Source organism: Bombus vancouverensis, chromosome 17 (assembly GCF_051014615.1).
Source record: "Bombus vancouverensis nearcticus chromosome 17, iyBomVanc1_principal, whole genome shotgun sequence".
NCBI lineage: Eukaryota > Metazoa > Arthropoda > Insecta > Hymenoptera > Apidae > Bombus > Bombus vancouverensis.
The window spans coordinates 2,324,772-2,343,986 of record NC_134927.1 but is presented as its reverse complement, the minus strand read 5'-3'; the positions used below and the strand labels follow the sequence as shown (position 1 = coordinate 2,343,986).

General features: G+C 34.9%; 1 protein-coding gene across 1 annotated transcript in view; it reads left to right on the top strand.

Annotated features, from left to right (window-relative positions):
* The first annotated feature begins 5,140 nt into the window (after positions 1 to 5,140).
* The window catches only part of DIP-lambda (Dpr-interacting protein lambda), a 385,266-nt gene continuing 371,191 nt past the window's right edge, over positions 5,141 to 19,215 (top strand). The window contains exon 1 of the mRNA XM_033343551.2: positions 5,141 to 5,201. The gene's annotated coding sequence lies outside the window, so the exon portion shown is untranslated. The remainder of the gene's footprint in view (positions 5,202 to 19,215) is intronic.

The following is a 19,215-nucleotide window of genomic DNA, read 5'->3' as shown; positions in this document are numbered from 1 at the left end:
AATTGAGTACACAGTAAAGACATAATGAAATGGCATTTCCATGATAAAGAAATCATACGCTACTAATATATTAACGGTTTCATTCAAATTCGCAATTTACACCAAGCAATTAACTATTTTATTAAAAATGAAAGATAACCTAAAATTTTCATGTAGTAATGAGAAGTGGATAATCATTTTCGAAATTGCTGCGCAGATAAAGAGTGTAAACGAAAATAAAGGCGAAAATAAAGTAAAAGAAAATAAATAAACGCAGATAAAGAGTGTAAATGAGACAATAGATTAATCGCATAATAAAATTTGTAAAGAGGGAGAGGGAGGAACAAATTCCTCCACTCCTCATTTCTTGAAAATAGATTGGCATATTAAAGATATAATTGGTATGTTTAACTAGGCTTATATTTGTTTGAATTCTTTTTAGATAAGTATTGTCACTAACGTGGCAACGCCATTCTTTACCATAAAATTATATTTCCAGTTCATTTTCTTGATCAGTTTGCGGCTTAAAAACAAATTAATTCTCTAAATTTATTTACATTTCTGGTTTTCTACATATATATACATTTCTTTTCTACATATATTTTAATTACAAGTTGACGACACAGAGTGTGTTACTTTTTCTATTTAATCTGTAGGACTGTAACTTACAATTAGGAGGTTGGAAAGGGCTGTAAGAAGGAAGGAAAAAAGTATTTCGTCCGGGACCTACTGAAAGACATCAGTAAGGCTATTTGTCTATTTAGAGAATTTTGCTATCTTTTATGTTGATCTTTTAGGATCCAATCTTCAGACAGTTTTCCATAGTGAGCGTCGCGACCTGTTTATATAATCGTGCTTTAGATATCAGGATAGAAAAGGTCATATTGAAAATTGTATTTATGGGAACAAGTAGATGGGACGACCGCCTGTGGGAAAGTGTCGTAGACTTCAGGTGGCAGAGTAGGGAGTGTACCTAAATCTCACTTTAGACGAGAAGACTAACTTTCAGTTCCCTGATGAGTTATGCACTGCTGAAAATTGAAGTTTATACAGGTATTTTCATTTATCGTTACGGAAGTGTTACTATTCAATCTATTTATCTTCTCTCAACTGAAATGAATTTCAAGACAACTTTGTATAGTCACTAAGGTAACAGGATGCTAAGCGAAGAAAATAATAGTTCGAATTTATACAACTAGACATGATTCGTATGGTATTGTCTCATCGTGATATATCTATGATAGCTTCATAAAAATGTAATCGTCATTTATTTAGAATAGTTGATCGTCCTAAACGACATTTGCGACACGTACGAAAGTTTTTGCTATTTTTGAGGATTCAAATATTTCATTTACTTTGGATATATTGATTCTATTTCCTGCTGAATACGAATGATTTTATTCTCAACCCCGGAAATCTACGTATTTTTAACATTATTGAACATTTTTGTAACATTCTTTTTCTGTTATTTTTTAGACACCTTAAGAATTGATGATTTTCATTTAAGGAAAGAACATGGAAATGGAAACATTATTGTGAATTGTTTGGGGAGGAGGTCTATTTGACAGAGCCAAAACCTACAAAATCATGAATGCGTAAAAAACGTTTCTTTCCGCAATTCTATAAACTATGGCACAGATTAAAAGAGTATACCAGTGTTTCATTTATATATATATCAGCAGACAGGATTAAACCTCGGTGGGGTAATGCAGTAATATCAGTTATCGATACGACAACTGAACATATCCATAAACAGACAATTTGTGGTCAAGGGTAAAAGATAATGTTGAAAAGTTTAAAAATTTCTGGGCCGAACAGTACTCTGTTCTCGCTCACGTCGAGCCTTTCAATTGGACGTCTGTAATGTGTAAGACTTTGAGTACAGTATTAGAAATATTTTAATATTACAAGTTTAAGCATTAAAGTATTTATATAAGTCTGAAAAATAAGTTTTCGTGTTCATTGCTGAGGTGAAAGAGTACGGTAAAAGAAGCTGTCTTCGCTATATCATAATTGTACGTATGTTTTTATCTAGTAGTTTGGAAGATAATGATTCGATAGCCGTGAAACACGTATTCAGTCTCATGGCACTCTTAAAGTCTTATTAGGTATATTTTCAGAAGCACATGTCACTCTCAGTAGATAGCCAAATTTCAACATTCGTTTCCTTTCGTTCGTGTTCTGCTCCCAAAATCATTTTAAGCAGATTTGGTAAAAGCAGGCAGACCAATTTCACTCGGTTGTAACAACAACACCCGAAAGATTCATATTGCTGAAGAAGAAATTTGCCACCAAATAAGCGACTCATCGAAGAGGGGAAGGGCATGTCGCTTGGTATGTTGCTTAGCTTTGTTTTTCTCCGATCCATTAGATAGATTACTTTCGTGTGTCCGATAGAAATTACGACCTTCAAACAATTTTATATTCTGTGATTTTTCAGCAAGTTCCTACGTAAGAAATTTTACATCGAAAATCCTTTCATCCTCAATTAGAGTCTTAGCGAAGACGAAGGACCTCACTAAATCGATTGTTCTCGCTATTCCAAACATAGGGTTCAAGATATTTCTCTATATGCGTATTTTCATTTAAATATCGTACATAGAAGAGGAATTATGTTGTATCTTTATTCTCCTTTATCTGGGAAACCAATTTCCAGTTTCATTCGAAAATTTCTGCTGATTGAGCTCACATCGTGACGTGTCATTTGACCCAAAATTCAGTTCCAAAATCACGTGACCAAAAATCAGTGAAAAAAGACTTGTTATGGATGTTGTAACGTTGTGGGAAACGTTTTTCGGATTGTATGATAGACGACCTGGTTTCATGTCGTGATTCTTTTTTTAAATAGCTTTCGTTTTTTACGTTCGTTAACAACGACTTAATTCAAGACAGACAGTTTATAATATAATTTGCCGATCGGTGATATCTATACATCTAGTGGTGAAATTCGTTTGTTAATAGTTTGGAAATGATTTGTTCCGTCTGGAAAGCATAAAATAATGACGCGGTGTCTCGGTCGGTGAAGCTTGTAGCGCGATTGTGAAGGAAGGTTATTTTTGAGTTTAAATCTTTTAAAGTATTATCTCCTTAGAACTTCCTCCCTACTTATAGGGATGTTTTAAAAACTCGATATTTCCGAAGGGTAATGTAGGAACACGTACCAGGTGCCAAGATTTTTAACCTGAAGGAATACCATGATTCTTCTGAAAAAGCGGACATTTCGCGTCAATGCAGGTAATGCTACACCTTTAGCGCGAAGAGGTGCGCAAAGGGCGTATAGTAATCGCGATACCAGAGTACCATGCATTAGAATATCAATTTTTTGAAAGCAATCGATCAATATGTATTCCGAGCATACTAAAAAAATACTTGAACTTTCCGGGTAAAATACACACGTTCTACAACGTTCAAAACATTAGACTCCTCTCTCCAGTTTACCAAGTGTTGACATTATTCAACCCTCAAACATCAGACATCCTTAAACATCCATATGGTATACATCTTCAAACATTCGAACGTTACACATCAAACACACTTAACACGTACAGTAATACACATACAGAAGATCTGTTGGGGGAATTGGTAGAGTCAACTTAACAGTAGCGGCGTGTCGACCGTCAGTTAATGATGATGGTTATGGTAACAATGAATACCCTATATATATCTTTCTCTTCTCCTCTCATTGTCAATCCTTGGATTTATAGTAATAGGGTGCAAAATTCAAGGTCCCGTGATATTTTTATAGTGAAATTCAGAATGAAGCGGATTAATTCCGTTATGTTAAAATAATAATAATAGTTAAGCTTTCCTTAAGTAAACATTTTTATTCGAATAATTTTTTAATAAGATGCTTATACAATGCATACAATATTAGTAATTATAGTTTATATCTTCGAGTAAATTAGCTTCGTTATAAAATTGATCATGTCCGATTGTACATTTCATAAAAAGAAGTTGGCGCAAGAGGTAGTCTGAACACGAAGGAAAAGATCAATTTACTTCTACAAGATATTTATTTGCTGTAAAATACGTACAAACTTTATGTAGGTCTCTTACTGTCTGTAATACAGTGCTGTTCATTGCCATGTTCTCTGAGCAATATCGCACGACAGGAAGATATAAATTAGACAATTTCATAGGAACAATACGGCGATATTGCCACAAGAAGCAATAATGTGGTGCACAAGTAATTCTACCTGACCGAAATACATAATTCTACCTCTCTAAGGTTAAATTAGCATTCTATGTAGAAGTAACATGACTCGTATGTACAATGTACAGAGTGTACGAAAGTAGGTGTCAGGATCACCACAGCGTGATTCTATAGCTCCGGGACGGTGAAGATTTATTAAAAGAAGTAGCACCAAAATTCACCATCACCATGAAATTCAACTGTATTGTACTCGTCACGGTGTTAAAATTGAAAAAGAAACGACGTTAAAGTTCCATTGGCTCTTGCACCGATGTTATTTATAATATGTTTATATTTCGCAGTCAGATAGAAAGTAAATAACGTGATATTAATCAGGAGACAGAGAATTATTTCTTAGCATATTAATATGACATGTGATTCTAATTATTAGTATGTAATTATTTAAAAATTGAGTCACATGACCTCCGCACGTAACCTAATGGTACCCACGGTTTTATTTTTTCAGTTATACACAAAAGTATTGGTACAGAGCCTTTTTTAATACAATATCGTAAACTTGTCAATGAAAATGCACACACATTCATTATAAAAGATCAAGTCGTAGTTTTGGAAATTAATGTACATAATTAGTTGTAGAATAGATAAAAATACGCAACGTACGTTTTTCGAGAAACCGCTAGACTTCATTCATTCCTGAAAAAGACAAAGCTGTTAAACGTATAGTATCGTCCAATTTCTTTGTATCAACAAACACGTCTGTTTAAAATATGTTTCGAAATATTAATCTGCTAACTTGGAAGAAAGCGTCAACTCGTTACAATATTTTGAGAACCTTTTACTTTTAATGCATTATAATCGTATTACGATATAGTTTACATTCGTTTAGGTCCAGTTTAAAATATTTAAAATGCAGTTGTACGAAATATAATACTAAATATTTATTGCTAAATCACTTGATTTTTAAATCAATTACATTTATTGCATCGTTACTAACACTGTCGTTTTTCAGATTAACGATGAAACCATAAATTTGAGCCATTCAAGGTGCCAACGCTAGCTAATATCAGTGGTGAGTAAAAATTGAACCTTTTGCATTATATAAAGTCGTTTCATTAATATTTTTGAAATTATAAATATATTGCATATTTGTAAACAGTATTGGGCAATATTTTCCGTACCTCTTAGATAATAAAAAACAAGTTAAAATAATATTTTGTTTGTGAATGGGAATTAAATTTCGTATTTAAATAAAAGTCATTTAAACGATATCAAAAATTATTTATTTTCTATTTCTTATTTGCAAGCGAAATTTTATTTTTTATTTGGATTTGATTGGAAAACAAATGACAACGTATGAACAAATAACTTTTAGTTTTGCCTTATCTATTCGTTTATCTAGCAAGTTGCCCGAAAGCCTATTTGATTTTGACGCACAAAATTATAAATTGTAATTCACAGTAATGTTTTGTGATTAAACCGATATGTTTGGGTAAAAATACATTTATCCAACTACCGATAAATGATGAATGAAAAATAAAATTAATTTCATAATTTTAAGTAATGTATTTAGACTTGTCTAAATAATAAATAATCTATTTTTTATTTGAATTCTCCAATAACAAATGCCCCTTTATTTGAACAATTATTTCAATGAAAATTTATCGAATAACGTCCAATATTATTTGGAAAATATTTATCCGAGACAAACTGTTAGTAGCACTCTGCATCATATTCTATCCTACGAAGAAATAATTTTGAATAAATCAAAAAGTATACATCTGTGCGATAACAAAGTTTGTAATCAGTTATGCAATAGACGAAATTATGTAGACTTTCTGTGATGTTCGTTTATGACATATTGCAGTGTAAATGTTGTACGTGCAGATTGGTCGCTTTACTGTTTAATGTCTGCAAAAGTTTCCGCTCGTTTATCTTTTTAGGCGACCACTTAATTTTCATTGAGTTCGTTAAATTCATTTCCAGCGAAACGCTTGATGTTCTAGCTCACACTTGGAGCACATAGTTACATGTGTGCGTATCAGCGCGCGGTATGTGCTGATATATTCAGCTGCTCTCTTCCACTGAACTTCGTTTGAATATAGTCTAGATTCATTCTGGCACGAGTGGATGGTTCGGAGATTTATAGGGGAAGGTTGCACCATTGACGAAATCCGCGGTAATACCCGTGCCGGTCCATAGATACCGGTTACATAAAAATCCCAGAGCGTAGAATTTCTCTGAATTTAGATTAATGACGCCCGATATTTTGATAAATTCCAATAGCGATCCTTAGTAGTTTGGAAATACAATTTCCTGTGCCGCAGACGGTTTCTGCCTTTCGCGTCTACACGCGCATTAGACAATAGCCACGTAACAATACTTTTAAATTAATATATTTAAATATTATCATTTAAGATTATCGGTAGAAATACAGACCGAGTCAGTATAAGCTATCACCTGAAATAACCCGTTATCTATTGATCTTATTCAAAAATGTTTCAAGTGAAATTTATCGTAAAATATTTAAGGAGGTTCGTCGAACGAGTACCTTACGACTTTTCAATACCTTATATTTTTTGAGATGCTTATTAAGGCGACTATTGAATGTTTTAAACGGCACTTTGTATTTTTCATACGATTAGTCGATCCAGTTGAACAAGGAAAGACATACATAGAAAAGGAGAAATAGTACATTTATTCCGCTTTTCCTTACCTTTTATGCAGTGCATTTGATAAATTCAATACTTTTATGCTTGCAGTGCAATACCTTTCTTACTTTGTATGATACTTTTGTTTATGCTAGAATAAAAGCTTTTCTATTTAACCACAATATCATTAATTACCAGAACTGATGTAATAGGTACGACCAAAGCTTCAAAGTAACAGATAATAATAGTTAGAGCTATATATTTTTGTCAATAAATACAAACGATGTTAAAAAATGCAGAATTAATAAATCATCTGCTCGTTAATAGAGTTTGAAGAATTCTATTATTAGAAAATACGTGGAACTGTTTCATAGAATTCATGACATAGATAATCTGTGTATACTAAGAATTTATTGCACTTTTAATTCTAGCAATTGATATAAGTCGGACCTTCGGTTTCTCTGATTCAAGCGTGTGCGTACTTAGCTTGAATTAATCCAAAATGGTGCTACAATTCTGAATTTTATTATTACAAATTTCGTTTCATTAATATGTAGGGTGTCCTGCTTAACTTGAGCATCTTAAATATCAGTGGAAAACAATATCTGACTGAAAGAAGCAAATGTTATATGCAAAAGTTTGTCTCGTGACAGATTTTTTACATACAACTACGTATTTTCCAACCTTCAACGACTTAAAGTGACTTTCACGTGATCTTGAGTACGAAAAATTCACAAAAGTAGGACAATTGCTGGAAATACTGAAATAACTATGATGAAAAGATTAACGGAGGAAAATTTACTTTAGCATGTGCTCGAATTAAACGATTTTCTGACTTTTCTTGTAATTTTCTCACTGGTATTAGCACGTGCAGTTTTAATACGTTCCTTCGTATTTCCAGCGTTTCCAAAGAAAGAAACGCGTAAGATCTAGTAAAGTCGGAACAGGCTGTTGAATATCTGCGCTACGACCGATCCGACGTTGCAGGAATTATCGGGTTTGACGATCTACTGATACATTTGGAGCCGAATATCCGTCATGTTGAAACTACGTTCGATATCTTCATGGTGTGGAAATGTTCTCTAATAGATCGACTCGCTGATAGCTGAAAAAACTTACACATTGTTCATCACTCGAAGTGACATCGATAAAAAATGGTCGAATAATACGATCACCAAAGGTACCATATCGTATATTTACGCTTTGTGGGCGCTGATGTACGGCTTGACGAAGCTATTTCGGATTTTCAGTATGCCAATAATGCATATTATGTCTATTCAGTCGTCCATGATTGATACAAACAAACTCATCGGTAGACAGCGGATCTTTATACGGATGTAATATATCGAAATATGCAAAATACATGCAAAATGTATGCAAAATATATGCAACGAAATTTGTGTTGCAATTTAAACTATAGTACGTTGCAGTAGTTTTTTTTCAATTATCGATTATAGCTTTTTGCGCGTAAAGGAAGTTTTAAAAAACCTTTTTCGTGCTTAATATCGACTTATGCGTTGCCGGTGATTGTAGTCGGGCCTCCTCTGCTATTCTACCAACATATTTCAACTTTTAACACATGTTTTGCGGTATCCGTACCAGGCAGTAACATCTTTTTTTCGGAAATTGGAAAACGAATTTAAAGAACGTGCAGTACTTGCATAATTCGTTTCGGATAATTGTATTCAGGCCAACAAACGAGACTGCATTTTCTCATTTTTACAAAGCTCCCCTACAATCGAATTTGCGATAGACCGACCGGTTTCATTTCATCCACAAACATTCAGATATAATTGTGACCAATATTTTTCCGAACGCTTTACTATTGAGACGTTTCCAAGGCAAAATTATTTTTTCTTCTCGACGAACTCGCCTCATATTTTGGATCGTTGTTTAAAGTAATAGCAGTACGTTTATCACGCTGTGTAACATTTTTCCTGCGCACACCTGTATCACGGTGTTGTTTCATTTGTAATTTTCTATCGCGTGCAATCTGCTTGTCACACATTTTGCAATAAGCGTCTTCTCCCTGCGCAGTAATACAATTATTTGCCAGTGCAGTAATTCAGTTAGACACCGTTACACGTTTGCAATCTTCTGACTTGGGCATCTTCTCAATATTTAAATTCTCAGTCGTGAGTGTTTCACTATTAACACTATCGAATGGCTCGTGTAACTGAATTATTCAAATCTCTTGCGGTATAATACCGAACTGTAAGACAATTCGCTAACCAGGAGAACACGGTACAAAACAAAGATGAAGTAATTGAAGCGGCACGGAAAGTAGGAGCGATGCTGCTCGATGAAATTACCGATAGATAATTGTACCAGAGTAGAACTTTATTTATCCGAATTGATGACATTTATCAGATACGTTCCTAAGCTCTTATTATCCGAATTCAGGCTGTAAGGATTTTACCTTAGCATTTACAAATTTCAGCTTAGTTAAGTCCAGTTATATGAAAATTAACTCCTATTATGGGAATGATAAACAAGGAAGGATGGGAGAACTAGTAGACTCGTATTATCCGACTGATCCAGTTATCCAACACGGCAGTGTCGGATAAATGGAGTTTTACTGTAAAATAACAGATTACTTAATCTTTCTCGCTTATCCTCGCTTAATAAATTGTCAACTAAATATATACATATTCAGAATCTATGTATTTATGCAAGAAATATGCACTTAAGCAAAATACATGCGATATACGAAAAACGCAAAATAGCTACTATGTTTTTAGAATCTCGTAATGACGAACCAAAGAACAACCGAAAAAATCGTCCATTTTCTAGTCACTCGATTTTAGAACCGAATTTCGTAACAAATGATGGTATTCACGTATTTAGATTTATTTTTAGCAAGTTTTTTATCGTTTTTCGGGAAGGTGGTAATGACACTTTTTGTTTTTTGGAAGACACGCTTATAGGTGTTGTGTGAATTTTTCAACTCCAAGCGATGCCGAAAATAGTCATTTTATAACATCCTTCGTTCTCGTCGCAGCTGATGATTATTTTTTCTTAAAAGCATTAATGCAGGTTTCGACTATGCTGTTACGAAATAAACGAAAGTCCTAAGACTGTTATAAGCTTCCGGTTGCGATAGGACAATAGTGACGTAAAAAATGTTAACTTGTTAGTAACACAGAATCGTAATTTTAATAAAGCCGCTTAAAACGTACGTAACGAGCACACTAATATACGCCGGTTTAACAACGGATAGGTGGCGAAGGTGGACACACCAATATCAAGACCTGCTTTTATCTTTACTCGTAACGAGAACGTTAATGCGATGCAATATTTTGCTGTAACAACGTTTTATCCTTCACAAATGGGCTGCGAATCAGCCGTTAAACTTATTATCTATAATCATACATCGATGATTTGTGCTTGGATGTACGTTAACGCGTGAACTTTCGATAGGGAACAAGGACCAATCAATTTCTCTAAAAGTGCCAACATTATTAAATATGCTTGCCACGATTAAATACTTAGCTGATTAGCTCTTGGTACCGACATCTCGAATTCGATGTTTAATTTTCAATGAAATTCAAACATTAAACTTCTCTTAATATCAAGTTGTCCGAGAACTAAAATTAATTTTTGATTAAACTGTTCAAACCAATGATACTACCATCGTAACGTAACTATCGTAATTAAAGTTCTTGCGATCAACAGATTTCTGTCCCATCAAAGAAGCATTAAAAGCTAATTATTCTCACGGTGAAACGATATTAATATCTCCATCGAGAAGGAGCAAGTATAATTTTAGTGAATATTCAATCATATACGCGGTGATCCACCTAGCACCTTGAAAACCTCAAATATTTCACTTATTGTTATTCGGAAAAGTGTCAGAAGAAAACATTATTTAATTAGAAAAATATGATGACAAACGGGAAATTTATCTCGAAATTATATTTTCCGGCATTACAAAATCACGAATGTTTTCTTAAATGAGATTATGTACTTTTATCGTCATGACGTTATATCTGTGGCGAGTGATCTATTATATAATGAAATCATTAGGATGCATGACTTGCGTACGAAAAGTTCAGAAATGTTTGGGAATAAATGCAAACGACCAGAAGTGTGTAATGCGAATAATAAAAAATGTATGTACGTATATACACACTTATATATGTTTATATGTACTTGTATATATACAGGGTGGTTGATGACTGGTGGTACAAGCGGAAAGGGGGTGATTCTACGCGAAAAAAGAAGTCGAAAATATAGAATAAAAATTTTTCGTTTGAGGCTTTGTTTTCGAGAAAATCGACTTTGAATTTTCGCTCGGTACGCGTGCGGTACGTTATAACGGATCTCACTGTAGATCGTTGTTCAATGGAAAAAATAAAAAAAAATTTTAAAAAAATTGTTATTCTATATTTTTGACTTCTTTCTTCGCGTAGAATCACCCCCTTTCCGCTTGTACCACCAGTTACCAACCACCCTGTATAACATATACACATATAGTAAGGAGAAAAATTGACCAGTGTAATGCTTTTTGTAGAAAATGATAATTTTGGTTCGCTATTTAGAAAGATATGCTTTGGCGCGTTTGGTACCTCGCGAAAAAGAGGCGATATAAATATTAATATTTTATTATAATATTATCGTAATAGTAAGGAATGAATAGTATTAATATAAATACCAATATTTCGTACGTAACTTGTTTGTACTTAAAACGGTTGCAGTTCGTTTTGGCATACTTGTAATCAAATTTGTGCATACTTCTTGAGGGATCGCATACCTTTGTTCTTCAACTCTTTCCCATAATTCATCGAGATTTCCGCAGGGGTTGGAGGGACTGCCGAAGCACAGTCCGCATTTTTGCGGCTGTGTCTCGCTTGCGCCAGTTCCTTTGGCTGTGTTCATCTCACGGAAGCAAACTACGGAGTAAAGGCTACGGTTAATACCGTAGCTAATCCCTGCTTACGCGAGTCCACGGTCGTATAAACAGATCTGGACACTCTTATACCGAAAACAGAGAAGGAATCGTTTGAAAATTGAGTCTTGAAAAATCAACATGGAACGCAGGAAGAGTGTATAGATATACATAGACATGATATACATAGTATCTGATACTATGCATTTCTTAAACAGAGACAGAGGCATTCTGTTCATCTCTGTCTACCTCGCAGATCGAAACTCTTCTTGTTTTCCATGTTGATTTTTTAGGATTCGATTCTCGGACGGCTCTCCCTAGCGAGTGTCGAGACCTGTTTATGCGACCGCGAGAAAGTTATTGCCAGTGACAGAGATTGCACGGATCTCGACTCGTGGTGTCACTAGTCCCACCAATGACTTTGATTGGTTCCACGGGGACCAGAATCGGGATCCGATTCCCGACTGCTTAACGTCGGTCTCGTGGGAGCAGCGACCTGTGGCCAAATGTTGGTTAGACGATCCATAAGGATTGTCGACCGCAAACGATATGCTTCCTCCATGGGTATATCTGTATGGGTCGACGTCATCGGCTCTGGCGGAAGTTGCCAGACGCAAGAGTAACCGCTCCGAAGTCTGCCTGCTGTACGATATTTGGGACTTGCAGAGGGACCCTGTCCGACCTGGAACTGGATCCGATAAAGATAGCTGTAGTCGTGTAGCTGTGGCCGTGTCTGATGAGGTTTCGTGACAGCTACGGGCACATTAACGAGCTCCTGACGTATGTAGTTCGAGCGATTCTGTCTATTCCACGCAAAGACTAAAACAATTCTTACGACGATCGAATCGTGCTTGACTCGACCGAGAGTTCAGCAATCCCCAAACTCGGATGGCCCAGGGAAGATGCATATTAATTGGATTTTATCGAATACAAAAAGGTTCAATCAACATGTACTTCGGAGGTAACCGCGCACCAAATCAACTCGCCTTCTCTTCGATGACTTTCGTTGTTCAACTTTTCTTAGCTTTTCGTAATAGTTCAACGTTTCCTAGATTTTGGAGCCTACTTTTTCGCAGCAGACCTTAAATTGAAGTTTTCCGACCCTGTGACCTCTATTTGCATTGTGCGACTCGAAACCATGAAGTTGATTGCTTTCATTCTATTCAGAATTTACTGTCTCGCGTATTAAGAATAATTTCTTGTTAATAATGTTAATGTCACGTTATTTACTTTCTATTTGACCGCGATATGTAAGCATATCGTGGATTGCTATAATTGTAAATAATGTCAGTGTAAGAGCCAATGAAACCTTGACATTACTTTCTAAAAGAATAGTTGAGTTGCGAGCCGTAGTTCCTTTGACAAGTTTGGTTCTTGTTACGAGTAGAGTACGATGCCGGCAAAAAATTTGACAACAACATTCAAGTTCAAGATGAACTTTAAAATTCAGATACGGTAGTCATGATATATAATTTTTGAACACTGTGTACGACGATACAGGAGATTTGTAAAAGAAACGTGTAAAGTTTACCTCGAACATGATTTTCAAGCTCAAATTTTTTATTGCAACGTATTCTACTTGTCACGAGGAACAAAATTCTCAAAAGAATCACCGGTAGCGCATGGTCTCTGCTCCCGGAAAGAAGTCAAAGTGTTAATAATTCTCGCACTAGCTTCATTCGCAGTTTTACAGTTTACAATTACGTTCGCATTTAACGAGGAGGTAGCTTACTATTTATGGAACAACGAGAAATACAGATTACAGGAATATTCGCAAATCTCTGCGTGCAGAAGATTATGTTAACCGCTTGGTGATCAAGAATTAATACTACGACATCTGAATGCAGATCTACCCTGCATTAACAGGCGGAAAGGAGAAGAACAGATTAATTATCGCTCTTGCTCGTGCTTATCCATTACTGGGCTTGCATAAACTGGTCGAGTGAGAATCAATCACATGACGGTGTGACAAATAACTCGAGAGAAAAGCTTACGACTTTACAAAATTCGCCGCGTTCAAGCACTCCAACCAAATGATTGTGTTACTCGACAAAGTTTTCACCATTGAACGCTACGTAACTTGCAGCGCAACTCACACTTTTTCGAGCGTGTGTTATTTATGAATGAAAGCAGTTTCCCAAGTTGTAGCATTCTCGATCGACAAATTGCCAGGATTTGAACTTACAGAAGTCCAGATGCGATGGATGAAAGATTTGACTAAGGACGATCCACCATAAACGTATGGACAGGTATCGTTAGAAATTGTATTACTGTTCCTATGTTTTTGCCTACATCGATAAAAAGTGCAACATATTTGCGATTTTTGAGCTCGCGTCTCCTAATCGAATTACGTGAAATTATGCGACGGCAGAGGCGTCGCTGCATTTATTTTGTGAATGTTGACAAAGTCGCCGACAATTTCAGCCAGTTATTGAACGAAAAGTTTGGATAGGATACAGACCTGCTCCTAACGCGCGGCCTCGTTGCTTGTGAAATTTGATGGCGTTGAATATTTTGCTTTGAAAGAAGAAATCTACAGTTCGATCAAACAGATTGCGTTCGTTAAACAGTTACAACGTCCGATCGAATGCGGTTTTTATCCCTCAAAATCGATACGTAATCTTAGTGAGAAACTCGTAGAGACTCGAGTTTGGGGCTGTTTAGAAAGAAAGAAAGAAAGAAAGATACGGGATATATAATAGTGAATTTAAGGTACCTGCGTGCAGCAGTAGGTGCCATTTTCCTGCATCTGAATGCAGAATGTAAACGCATTGTGAACAAACTCAATTTGAAAATTATTAACATTTTAGTACTTTTCCGGGAGAAGGGATCGTTTGCGACCCGTGGTTTCTGTGAGACTTTTGTTCCTTGTGATGAGAGGGATATGTTGAATCAAAAAATGTTGACTTAGAAAATCACGCTGGAGGTCAAATTTTACGGTTTCCACACCTACTTTTTATGTTACAGCTACGAGAATCGAAACATCGGTCAAAAGCACAAGCGTGGACTTGAGTTATTAGATGGAATTTTAGTTAGCATTGGACAAACGCGAATCAAAGAAGGGCATAACTGACGCGTGGTTAGTAAAGTAACGAGTAAACTTTCGTGAACGAACCGACTGTATCGAGAGTTATCGAAGAAAAGGGCTGGAAGAACCGACGCGACATTTTAGGAAACGTGTCGGTCTTGCAATTCGCTGTCAAATACTACAGCTCGAATGACGAAGGCAATTACGGAATAATCGTAAAGTGTCGTTTGCAACGGAATGCTAGGCATGAGCAAACCTTCTCAAACTACTTATATTTAAAGTATATAAAGTATTATAAAGTATATTTTAATGTGATAAAGATATACCTATAGAAAGCAGCTTGGAACAATCTTAATTAAATTATAAATGAGGGACTCGATCTGTCGAACGATTAGATTTAATAAGACTCGAGCGAGCAAATTCGTTTAGATACGTTCGAGGTGACGAATACATTGATTGGATACTACGCTCGAATGCGACTCGAACACAGTCCTGCAACTGTCAGGCTATAAAGCATAATTGCTCCAAAAGGGAAATTAACCCGATTTCACTCACTGACAGAGTTACGTTCCGACATTCAATTAAAACTACCCAAGAAGATTGGACGTTCAGTTTCTTACATACGTATTCTAAAATTGCATACTTTTAGGTAGCGAGGCTTGCTATGATCTTATGACCTAGTACAGTATGTTGGGATGGATCATGGTCAACCCTATCCGACAGCTACATTAGACCAAGCATCGCGTTGCCACTTTATGGAAGATGCGTACGTAACGAGTGGTATTATTCTGTATAAAGTTGTCGCGCTACTTTACACGTTCAAAGTCTCATTTCTTGTAATTTTATATAATTGACTACAGTTATTGCAAAATTCATGAAATGGTAACGCATTAATTGCATACACATAATTTATGAAAACCATTAAGAATTACTTAATAAATCGAACAGAATCGCTACAATTACTTTCCAGGCAGTTAACTGATGCATTTCTTCTTATAGGCGGCAGTTTATGTTTTGAGATATTCATCGTTATTCATTAATGCGCTCATGCTCTAATATACGAACGTATGCGTTACTCTGCTAATCACGATGCGTCGTGACAAGTATGCATTTTTGTATGAAAAACCGTTTATTTACATTTTATGTTCATTTTTAAAGTCAGATGCGATACGAAATAAAGTCAGTGTAGTTAACTGGCTGCTCGCGAACATATGATATCCACTCCATTTTCAAATTGATTTTATCTACACGTTAAAGCGAGCTGTGGAATAAATCAAACTTGCTTGAGCCTGCTTGAATCTCTGTATCATAATGTGATAACTTTCATACGCCTAAATCTCGGCAGTCTGACGATCGAGAATATTGCTACCGGAAGAATCGCTTTCATCCGTGAACAAGATATCTCCAAGGATTGCGTTCTAATTTTTTTAGCGGCCAACCATCGAATATTCGTCAAACGACATAATTTCGCACACGACGAACCTTATGACGTACACCTCCTTCGCGTATTATTTTTCCCACTGCTTCGTGTGAAACCCCTACTCGACAAACTGTTCTTTGCAATACATCGATGGATAAATACGCGCACAAACACGCAATACGTGCAATAGAATGCTCGAGGTCAATCTTGTGATCCTCTTTTTCAACATATCTTCGCAAATCAGAAGGTGTAGAATTACCTCCCAAAGCCATAAGATGACAAACACTTTCTTGACACACTGTGTAACATTGAGGTATCCAGTTTTGCCACATACAATTTTGTCATTGTCACGTTTGACTTTGTTCATTGTAAAGTCAAATTTGCACACTCAATCAGTGAAATAGTACGAAAAAATTATAATGACTTGTATTCCTTATGATATCATGATGTCACATAATATATAATACAATACAATAATTCGCGAACAGATCACTCGTTAATTGCTTTTAAAACAATTACCGTAGAAACTTCCTAACACGCTACCCGGAGGCCAGGGATTTATTTCGTCGATAAGTTAGGTTATTAAACTTAAATTCTTTCATTGAAGACATCGATGAACGCTGTGTTCCAGAAATCGCCAGTCACACTTGGCGAAGCATAATAGTAATTTACAATAACAAATACTTAAGAATGCCTAATATTGTTAAACATAGGGTTCAATTTACAATTATGTAAATATTACTTCTTGAAAGTGACTTCTTAATCAATTTTAACAAATTTTGTAAAATCATGTAATAAATCTTTTTATTTATCGGAATAGTTAATACACAAATAAACACTGTACATATGTCGTGACAGAAATAAAGACAGAGTTCATATTTCTAGAACAGTCATATTTATGATAACATAAAAGTTACCATATATATAATAATATAATTTTGCATGCGAAAAACATTTCTTTCGTTTCCATAAATCCCATGATATTCAATTTTTATTGCTGTAATCTGTGTTATTGTTTATATGTCTGTATTTATCTCTGAAAATTCTCGCTATTCAAATGAATATGAACAGAACGAAATGACGAAACCACATTGTAGCAATAACAATGCGATAGAATAACAGTTTTATATTGTGAATAAAAACAGTAACATGGTGCAAAAATGAGTAAATATACGAATTAAATTTGCTCTTAATCAACAAAACTAATTACTTATTCCAATGGTTGGCTTTGGCAAACTGATTCGACTAAGCAATTAATTACCTAATGAATCACAACAGCATAGAAATATTAGTTTGACGTCAGTAATTTCTGCACATGACCAATACATATTTGGTCAGACAAACATAACAGGGCTGTGTGACTGCAAATGAAAGGTTCTATTATTTCTGTTCAATATCTCGCGTATTATATATTAGTATATAACTATAATTATGTAGTAATACAAATGTGAATAAAACATTTGGAATTCTCCTTCTTCGAAGAAAAATACCAAGTTGGAACATTGTATTTCTAATGATTTGTACCAATTTATATTTTTAACGAACGTATATAAGTACGTGACATTCTACGAAACATGAATTGACTCACATTTTCATAAACATTCATAGATCAATGGTATACTTTAATAACGTGTGACACGTAAGGTAGAAGTGTTAAAAATATTTGTAGACTACTTTGTTTTAGAATAATAAAATAAGAATTAAAATATTTAATTTTTTGATTCGTCAAATTTAAATTTATTGTTACTCATATCGATTTATAAAGTCATAAAGGTATGTTTTGTCAATTCCACAGGATATATATCATGATAACATATTTCAAGTAATTTGTTAACAAATTATTATTACAATCAATTTTTAATTAAGTCGTAGATAACAACAAAATATGGAATACAATTTTTTCACACAACGCTTTGTTTCAGAGAAACATAAAATTGAAAATTTATCATACGCGTGTCTTAAGCCAATTGCCAAACGAACATGTTCAAACTGTATTTTTTTCAAAACGGAACCTTAAGCTAAAAAGCTTTATTTCACATATTCGACTTGTTCTTGTATGTGGTATCAGCACCTAGTCGGATGCCCACGTTATGCGGGACACCCTGTAGAACCATGGTATGTATTTGTTTCTTCTCATATTTTGTTGAGAATAATATAGCAGAGCCAACAATAAGAATATTATTTTGTTCAACACGCTACAATGGAGAATTATGAAAATGGAGAATATTTTAAGAAGAAGTTTTAACATGCAAATACAAGTACACGAATTAATATGCAATTTTAATAACTTTTAGATTTAAATATTCTCAGATTGGATAGTTGGAGAATTACTAGCACTATTAAAATAATTATATTAGCACCGTTGAATCCGTCTTTTTATCTTTTAGAAGAATACAGAAAAAAAATATAACCTCCTATTTTCAAAATATCAATCATTTCGAAATTTTAAGAAAGACAAGAAAGAACTGTGGCACACACAAACAAACGTAAAATGAGGATTAAGTGAGCCCTAATCATGTAAATGCGGGGCTCTGTTTGACCCAACTTGGCACTGAGCGATCAATCGAACGAGCAGTGCAGTAAAAAGTGCAATAAAAAGCTCCCCATAGTCCGCACATCTTGGGAAAAAGACACAAATTCTCCAGAAACAAGGTGTAGAGGAAAAAGAAGAAATAGCGTAGGTCAACTAAACATACACCGGCCTCAACCACCTGTAGAACAATTCTGACATTAAGCGCGCAAATAAACTTGACCATGTACGATAACACGTGGCACCACAATACCATCATATTTGGACTAACTTCTTTCCTTTGAATATTTCACCACGTTACATATATACATAAATATCTGATATATCGATAATTCGACAGACTTTGAAGATTTGCTCACAATTTAGAAAGAAAGTACAGAATCCTAAATAAATATATTAGATATTCACACACATGCAATAAAGTATTTGTTCCGCCTTCAGCAACAGGAGACGTGAAGATTTTCGTAGGTAAGTTTATGACACGCTTTCGCAGACAAGAAGCTATTTTTGAGCTGCAAAATTAGCATTCAGGACGATTTCTTTCAGTATTTGTAAAGATGCTTTTCAGC